This window comes from Nyctereutes procyonoides, unplaced genomic scaffold, assembly GCF_905146905.1.
Source record: "Nyctereutes procyonoides isolate TBG_1078 unplaced genomic scaffold, NYPRO_anot_genome, whole genome shotgun sequence".
Lineage (NCBI taxonomy): Eukaryota > Metazoa > Chordata > Mammalia > Carnivora > Canidae > Nyctereutes > Nyctereutes procyonoides.
The window spans coordinates 102,841,511-102,850,873 of NW_026575125.1; the positions used below are offsets into that span (position 1 = coordinate 102,841,511).

Here is a 9,363-nt window from a genome sequence, read left to right on the forward strand (position 1 = left end):
TTTCCGCCCGGGAAGATTGGTAAAGCTCCTGCTTCTCTGGGACTGGGGTCTCCTGACCTGGGGGCACTCGCTGGGCAGCCTTAGCCGGCTCCTCGTGAGGCAACTCCCCTTTGGTTGCTTTTTTATTTACTTTTTTTCCGTCTTCCTACCTTGATAGAAGCGCAAGCTCTTCTCACTGTAGCATTCCAGCTGTTCTCTCTTTAAATCTGACTGAATTCGCAGGTTTTCAGGATGATTTGAAAGTTACGTAGGTAAGTTGGTGGGGACAGGTGACTTGGGGACCCTACTCTTCCGCCATCTTGCCCTGCCTTTCTGAACCTTTTGAAAATAAGTTGCATACTCCATGGCCCTTTCCCCCAAATTCTTCATGGTATATTTTCTCAATAGGAATATTCTCTTAGGTAACCACAGTACAGGTATGAACTTCACTGAGTTTAACACGAATACAGGGGCCCTGGTGGCTACCCACGCTGAGGTGTGGGTGCAGGAATCTCCCCGTGTGGCCCACCGTGGCCCAGGATGCTGGAAGAAGCCGGTGAGGTGCTGGAGAACATGTCAAAGGCGTTGCGTCCGCCGCTCGGTTCCGCTGTCCAACGCACGGCACGAGTTCATCCACCGCCTGCAGCAGTACGACCCGCATGGGCGGTCCAACCATGTGGTCCCGTCAGGAAAACCACCGGCTTCGGCCCAGCGGCCCCGGGCCCACCCTCACGGCCTGCGCGCCCAGCCTGACCTGCCCCCGCCCAACCGCCCAAGCCCTGGGAAGGCAGCGCTCCACACGCAGGCGCACGCCGATGCGTGCGTGCTGGACGTGCGGAGGCGTGGCTGCGTGCTTCCGGCCGCTGGGCTTCCGCGAGCAGTACCAGAAGGCCTTGCGGCGGGCGGGCGGCGCTGTGCTCGGCGTCCTGCCTCAGGCCACGGACTTTGTGTCCCAGAACATCATTCAGCAATTCATGGAGATGGGGCCCAGGGGGCTGGCCATGCAGACCGTCGTCCCCACGTCCTTCCCTGTGCATGATGAGGCCCTGCTCTCCCGTCTACATGCAGACACAGGCCAGGTCCGCTTCCAGGGCTCTGCCTCTGTTGCCAAATTACTGCTCCACCCCGCCACTGCTGGCGGGGTCCACCGCAAGTGACTGGTGGCTGATGGGGCTGGGTGGAAAGGACCTTACCACCCTCATCATCGCCATCCTTGTGGCTCACTACGACGTTTTCAGAGTGCCTCTTGGCTGTCGCACGGCTTGGACTCCACCGTCGTTGGCCTCTCCGCACTGCTAGGACTCTCTCGCCCCTTCTCCAAGCTCTACACCAACAAGCACACCCATGCAGTGTACAACTTCCTGCTCTTGGCTTCCGGAGGTGCATGTTCAACTACCAGGGAACCAAGCATTTGGTTGGAAGACAACCTGGACCACACAGATTCCAGCATACTCCAGTACAATGTGACCTTTATCCTCTGACACCATGGGCCAAGGGGACAGCCTGTATCTTTTTTTTTTTTTTGCCTGTGTCTTTTTTAAAAAAGATTTATTTGATAGAGCATGCACGTGTGCACAAGTGGGGTGGGGGGAGGGAGAGGGAGAAGCAGACTCCCCACTTACCAGGGAGCCCAATGCGGGGCTCATTCTAGGACCCCAGGATCATGACGTGAGCTGAAGGCAGCTAGCTGCTTAGCAGACTGAGCCACCTAGGTGACCCCAGGCTGTATCTTTTTTTTTTTTTTGAGATTTATCTATTTATTCATGAGAGACACACACAGAGAAGTAGGCTCCCTGCAGGGAGCTCGATGCGGGACTCGATCTCTGATCTCTCGGACTCTGAGATCACGCCCTGAGCTGGGCGTCCCCCCAGGCTATATCTTCACATGTCTAAGCCACCTTGGAAGGAGACTCTGTGGCATACCTTCCTGCCGGAGCTGGAGATAGTGGCTGCCAGTTCCAGGCCACCAGTTCCGGGAGGTGCAGTTCTCCACGGTGCACAAGATCATCATCCTGGCTGAGGACAGCTTGGCCTGGGAGCACGAGCGCTCCTCCGTTCTCTGTATACCTTCATTCACCCTGTCCCACCTGGAAATCCACCATGACAGCCAGTGCAGCAGCATCATGGACACAAGGTCTCAGGTCAGTTCTAAGACACTGACCTGCAACTGGACGCCCATCACAGAAGCCCTGACCTGAATCATTTACAACCTGACCACCTAGAGAATCCCTGACATCTGCCAGTCTTCCCAGAGCAGATGATCCAGCAGGAACAGCCGGACATGGTGATGGGCTGGCTCACCAACCAGCCCCAGGCCACCCAGCAGGTGGACAAATACTGCATGTTCCTCAGCATGCCAGAACACTATCTGAGTCACTACCTGAAGGAGGTGAAGCAACATTGCCTCAAAGCCGATAAACTGGACCCCAGGTTTGTCTTCCATAACCAACTGAAGTAAGCGATGAATGCCTGCGAGGTCAAGCCAGCCATTTTCTGCATGTTCCTGGCCATCTGCATTGTTACCTGCCTTGGGATAGCCTACACGGCAGTCCAGGTGAGCAGGCAGGGGCTCAGGTGGGAGGCAAGACCTCTGTGGGAAGGTCAGCCTGGCCAGATGAGCCCTCACCTCGCCCCATCCTGCCTAGAAGCAGGTGACCCCACAGGTGGTGCCCAGACCTTCCTTGAGGCAAGATTTGCTCCTGACCTCACTCAAATCCTCCTGCTGCCCCCAGCACTTCAACCTCCTGTTCAAAACAGTTCAGAGGCTGCTCCTGAAGGCCAAGAGGCAGTGACATGGCCACTCACCAGCAGAGAGAGCTTTCCACCTGCCACCCCTCCCTACTCCACAGCTGGCAGGAGGGCAGGGCTTCACCCCTTGCTGAGAGGCCCCAGCCCTGAATTATAGAGCTTTTCTGGGTTGCTCTTTGGGGATTCTTTCTCCTTTTTGTCTCTTGAACTCCCTTGGAGGAACATTTGGTGGACGTCCCAGGGCCAGGCCATGGGCTTGAGAACAAGCCTGCCATGAGCCCTCAGCCCTGGCAGCAACCCCATGGTCCTTAGCGCTTGTGAGCCGAGATAACGGGAAATGCCCCCAGCACAGCTTCAGCGGCCTTCCTCCTGCTGAGCAGGGACTCCTAGCTCTGTGTCTGTCCTCCACTCTGCTCCAGTCGCCATCTGGTGACTGGGATACTCTCTCCTCTTGTCTGAAGGAGGGCAGGGCCAGCCTCTGGGTCCGTGACTCTGGCCCCTCCCTCAGAAGCCTTGTGTCCCCCGACCCTGGCCAGGGCCAAGGGGAACCAGCTCAGGGTGCAACCTTGGATGTGTCTCCCCCAAGCCCCCACAGATGGCCCCAAGCCCCCACAGATGGCCGGTGCCCTGAACATGCAGCAGCCTCCCTGTCAGGCTCCTTGCACCACCCGCCCTCCCCTGTGCTCCTCACTGCCTCTGCCCTCCTACTGCATCCTGGGGAGCTTGGGCCTGTCCCCCTGGGGCCCCAAGTGCCTTCAGAATCCCTGGGGCAGGAGGCAGCCCTAGAGGAGGACCCAATGTTCCTCTGCCTCTTACCTCTGGCTCTTTGGGCCTCAGTTTCCTCATCTGTAGAGAAGAGGATATGTTCAGGGGCAGCTGGTGCTTCTGTGTCCTCGAAGGGATTCCAGCCTGGGGGTGGAAAGAGAGCATTTTCTGGAGGAGATGCAACTGACAGACCGTGGGGCTGACAGGGCTGCCTTCCCAGGACCTGGGTGGGACCTGAAGAGGAAGGTCAGGCCCTGAACCCCACAGATTGGGTGTCTCATAAGGGAGGGGTATGGAGAGACCTCAGAGAGACACAGGTGTTTCTTCTAGGGGTACTGATTCATTAGAAATATAGTCAAGGGATCCCTGGGTGGCGCAGAGGTTTGGCGCCTGCCTTTGGCCCAGGGCGCGATCCTGGAGACCCGGGATCGAGTCCCACGTCGGGCTCCCGGTGCATGGAGCCTGCTTCTCCCTCTGCCTGTGTCTCTGCCTCTCTCTCTCTGTGTGTGTGTGACTATCATAAATTAAAAAAAAAAAAAGAAATATAGTCAATTAGGTGTTTTGTGCTGGGAGGAGGGTCAGGATGAGGGATGAGGTGCTCAGGCAACTGCCTCCTCTGCCACCAGGGAAGTCTTGCCATCTTTCCTCATGTCTGCTGCCTAGCCAGGCACTCCCCACTCAGAACCCAGCTCTCTACTTGCTGGAAGGGAAAGCTCCTGGAGGACTGTGTATCTGTCTTCATCTTGGGCCTCCTGCCTTTGCCAAGCCAGACCCTCCCTGGCAGGGCTGCTGTCCCAGCCTTCCAGGCCTTCCAGGCTTTCTAGGCACCAAGCTAAGCCGGGACCCAAGAGAGGCAGACATGCAGGCCACAGGTTCTCTTTTGCCTGTCCCCCCTTCTCTGCCCCGCTGGGTGGCCTTTCTCCCCAGAGACTGTTTACTGAGTGCCCAGCTAGACGGCTCATCTCTGGGGTGTTGGTTGCAGGGACCAGCATTATCTCATCCTTCCCTCACCCTCCCTTCCCAAGGCAAGTTGTCAGGACCGCTGACTGTTAAGAGCTCAGGCTGCTTGTGGGACACAGCTGGATGATCAGAAACTAAAGCCATATCAAATAATCAAAAAAAATTAACATGAATACAGAGCTTTGATCTGATCTAATTTCTATAGTTCAATTTTGTCAATTGACCAATAATACCCTGTATAGCACATCTTCACGCTTGAGCACAAGATCCAGTCAAGGGTCACATATTGCATTTAGTTGTCACGTCTCTTTGGTCTCCTCTAGCCTGAAACATTCAGTCTTTCTTCTATAACATTGAAATTTTTGACGAATACAGTCCTTGTTTTAATGCTCCTCATTTGTAGCTTGTCTAATATTTCCTCATGTTTAAATTCGTATTATGTATTCCTGGCTAGACAACTGCATAATTGATGCCATGTCCTTCTTAGAGCATAATATTGGGAGGCACAGGATGTCTGTCTGCCCCTAAGGATGATTTAAATTTCAATCAGCCAATCAAGTTGTTTTGTGAGTTTTCCACTTCACAATTACTGTTTTTTTTCTCTAGCAACTAATAAGCAGTCTGTGGAGAGACATTTTAAGAACAGTGCAAATAGGGAAGTCCCGGTGGCCCAGTGGTTTAGCACTGCCTTCAGCCTGGGGCGTGATCCTGGAGTCCCGGGATCGAGTCCCATGTCGGGCTCCCGGCATGGAGCCTGCTTCTCCCTCTGCCTGTGTCTCTGCCTCTCTCTCTGTGTGTCTCTCATGAATAAATAAATAAAATCTTTAAAAAAGACTCATTTAAAAAAAGAACAGTGCAAATATACTGATCTTCATCAAGACTTCACCCTTTGTTTTAGCATCAGTTGATGATTTCCTGCCTAAACCAATCTTTACTATAATGGTTGGAAGATGATGATTTTTCCAACTCCAGCACTCCCTCCACATTTGATACTCAAGTCCTCTTATATTTTAAAACAGTTTTATTACCTGTTTCTCTAGGTGGGGATGCTGGTGTGATGTATTGCACTCATAATGAGCTTGCTAATATCAATGGGGGATAATTAAAGGCCTGGGATAGCAAAGGCTAGTTGGGGGCACTGACCAAACATAGACACAGTGAGGGTGACTACTAGAATCCATAGCACCCCTGTATAGTAGTTAGAAATTGTAATTCACAAGGATCTTTGACATGTAGTTGAGCAGGAGCCCTAGGACACAAATGTGTGGGCAGCCCATGAGAACCCTTCCATAACTGACAAAAATCTTGGCTTAGTGAATGGAAACCTGACTTGATCTACCATAAGGGTGAGTCATAACCTTTCACTCAATTACCAGATCTAAGTTGATTTATAAATTTAGGATCCCATAAAAGAAAGGGAGGCCAGATACCTTTAAGGAAGAACACCCCAAGTATGTATACCTTTTTCTCCTAGCTTCCCCCTTGGTGAACCTGCAGCCATTTTCCCTGGTAAAAGGCAAATACCCCAAACGTTGAAGAATAGTAAATCCTAATTCTGAGTTAAACGCTAACTTCTGATCAACTAGGACGGTATAGCTACCAGTTATACACTTAGGGTAAGAAATGACAAGATATAAGTGCAGTGTTTGACTCTTGTCGGTCTCGCCAAAGGCCCAAGGAAACCACCAAACCCAATCCAGTGGAAATATCTGCAGTTCCTGAGGCTATAAATGACTTGCATATCCTCAGGAAATAACAGAATTCCCACCTGGGCTCCTTGAGCCACAGAGGCAGGGCTTTTAAGACTATTACAGAAGAAAAGGCCAAGTAGAAACTCCTGAAGCTCCAGTTCTCTAATAATAAAGCACTCCTGCCTCCCTGGTAGATAGAATTGCAGAGATAAATGCTACCATCAATGACTTGGAAGATGTGGGAGCGATTATTGAATTCACATTTGGCTACTTGAAAAGGCAGGTGAGTGGGAAATATCAGAAAGGGAGACAGAACATGAGAGACTCCTAACTCTGGGAAACAAACTAGGGATGTGGTGGAAGGGGAGGTGGGTGAGGGTGACTGGGTGACGGGCACTGAGGGGGGCACTTGATGGGATGAGCACTGGGTATTATTCTATATGTTGACAAATTGAACACCAATAAAAAATAAATTTATAAAAAAAAAGAAAGAAAAGACAGGTGGGTCTCAAAGTGACCTTAGATTATCATAAATTATATGTCAACTGTAATTGTGGCTAGTGGTCCAAATACCTTATAAACACTTGGCAAGTAGCATTGATCCTAATGGAAGCATTTTCCCTATACATCAATCAGGATGGGGTTAGGGTGAGATGAGTGAAGTGCTCACATAAGACACAAAATTTAAGGGAATGTCAGAATGCTTAGTAATAACCAAGATAAGTAATATTTTAATGCAATATTTTATAAAACTAAAATTGATGCAAAAAATTTATGATGTACAAAACAGCAAAATTTTAAACAGAGACAAAACTAGCAATAAATAGAGAACACCAGAAGCAGAACACCACTATCTTGCCACAGTGTACATCAGCTCTTCAGCCATGTGCTACTAACTTGCAGGGAATATTAATCATCTCATCGTCCCATGAAAGATCATTATACTAGTCCACCTTCAGTGACATCGTGTTGACTGAATCTGGAGAGCAAAAATGAACAGGTACCCCAGATGCTAGAAAATAGGTAATAATTCTCCAGAAAGTACTGAGGTGCCTGCTGACACCTCAGTAAAATTTAGAGGTGGGAGGCAGGTATATCCAGTGATCTGGGACATACCAGATATCCTGTCCACTGTGAATGAAAAGTTGTTACATCATGGAGCCCCTACTATTTAATGGACTTCAGTGGGTGTTGGATGTGTTTAATGGACACATATCACACTTGATTGGTCACTTCTTTCCATTTACTGGCCTAAAAAGCTGCAACCTTCTATCTTTGAGAAGGCCCAGAGCAAGAGATGGTGCCCCCTCTAAGCCAGGCTATAGTGGGAGTGGTTCTACCCCCAGCCCTTATTATTCAGTAAACCCAGTGGTAACCAAAAACATTTCTGGCACATTGGGATTTTATGACAATGTGTGGAAAATCCATTCCAGTGAATCACAGTAGGAAGCCACTGGAGCTCTGGAACAAACCTATGTTCCTTTTAGGAAGTAACTTTGCTCTTTTAAAGCCATTTCCTGTCTTGCTTCTAGTTTTTGATCGAGATCGAATTCCTAGCATATATCTTCAAGTGACCACGTAATCCAAACTGCCTGTCATAAATTGCATGCGGAAAACTCCCTAGCTGTAAATTTAGGTGTACCCTGAAGCATTTCATCTTCAGTGGAAGCTGTGTGTTTGGAACGTGGCTTGAACAGATCTTGAAGGTAAAAGTCCTAGCATATCTCTCCCTACCATATAGGTATTGTTCCAGTGACTCACACCTACAACCTCATAGAGTGTTCAAGGCTTGTTTACAACTGACTCTGCATTATATGCCCACAACAGGCAGAAGTGAAGTATTCCAGCATTCTAACCCTCAGGGGTATCTCTGAGGGGCAATGGAGAAGTAAAATCCTCCAGTGGGCAGACCTTCAAGGAGTACTTCTGGTCCACTTTGTTTGCCTGGCCTTCAGGCCAGGATCTAGACTGGGAATTGGCAAGCATTTTTCCTAAAGGTGCAGATAGTAAGTATTTTCAGCTTTGTAGGCCACATACGATCTCTGTGGCAGCTGCTCAACACAACCCTGGCAGTGTGAAAAACAACCATAAATGGTACGTAAATATGTGGATCTGGTTGTGTTCCAATAAAACCTTATTCAGAAAACCAGGTAACAAACTAGAGATAACCTCTCATCTATACCAATTCATTGACAGAGGTTAATGGTTTGGTCAGACAGTTATGGATTTGGAAGTGAAAGTAGAGGATTGATAACAAGTTTAGCCTCTTAATTTGGGGTCCCCGGAACCCTAAGTGGCCTGAAGATAGAACAATGTAATATTATATAATAATGGTTTCCTTACTAATTGTATGTGTTTTATATATTACACTTTATTACTCTGAGAAGAGGTCCATAAACTTGACCAGACCATAAACTACCAAAGCCTTTGAAAGATGAAAATGTGAAGAACTACTTAAAATGGGTGTAGACGGTGAGAATTTGCATGTCTCAAGTAGAATGCATCCCAACAGGCCCATCGCAGAGGAATGGTACCAGCAGGCTCAGGGAGAGCAAATCCAGAAATAGTCTGTTTTCTACTTAGGGAAATTGCCACTCCATCCATAATGGAAGGGGTTTAATGTAATCAACCTGCCATAAGGTTATGGATAGTCACCTCAAAGCACAGTATTTCATGGGGAGCTCAGAATTTGTTGCTTCTACTGATAAGCTGGTTTGAAGTCCATGAGATTCACTGGCTTTATGTACATCATCTCAGAAGCAGCAGATCTCATAGATTGTTGGAAAGGCTTACCGAAAACTCAGCTATGGTACCACCTGGGAAATTAACTTCTTGCATGGTTGGGATGATGTGCTATAGGATGTGAAATCACTCTGAACCAACCAACAGCACATAAATAATGCTGTTTTCATTGTCAGAGTATACGTGAGTCTGGGGTCCAGGGGCTAGAAAAGGGTTACTGGCACCTCTTGTGGGTCATTAAGCCTAATTGACAAAAACTTTTGTTTCCCATACTTGAAACTTAAAAGTTGAGGACAGCAGTACCTATGGTAGACCTAATGAAAGAGTATAGACAAGACCACTTGAGAGCTGAGTTTGAATGAGATTACATTCTCAGGGAGTCCAAGAAATAACAGGAAGGGGGTTGGTATAAAGGAGAACTAGAGATTCCACAAGACTCGATGGAAACAAATGAAGAGAAATGCTGTGTGTGACTTAC

The 9,363-nt window shown here is 48.9% G+C and overlaps 1 pseudogene; it reads left to right on the forward strand.

Annotated features, from left to right (window-relative positions):
• Positions 1–638: 638 nt before the first annotated feature.
• LOC129518092 (BOS complex subunit NCLN-like) lies at positions 639–2,771 on the forward strand (annotated as a pseudogene).
• The last annotated feature ends 6,592 nt before the right edge of the window (positions 2,772–9,363 follow it).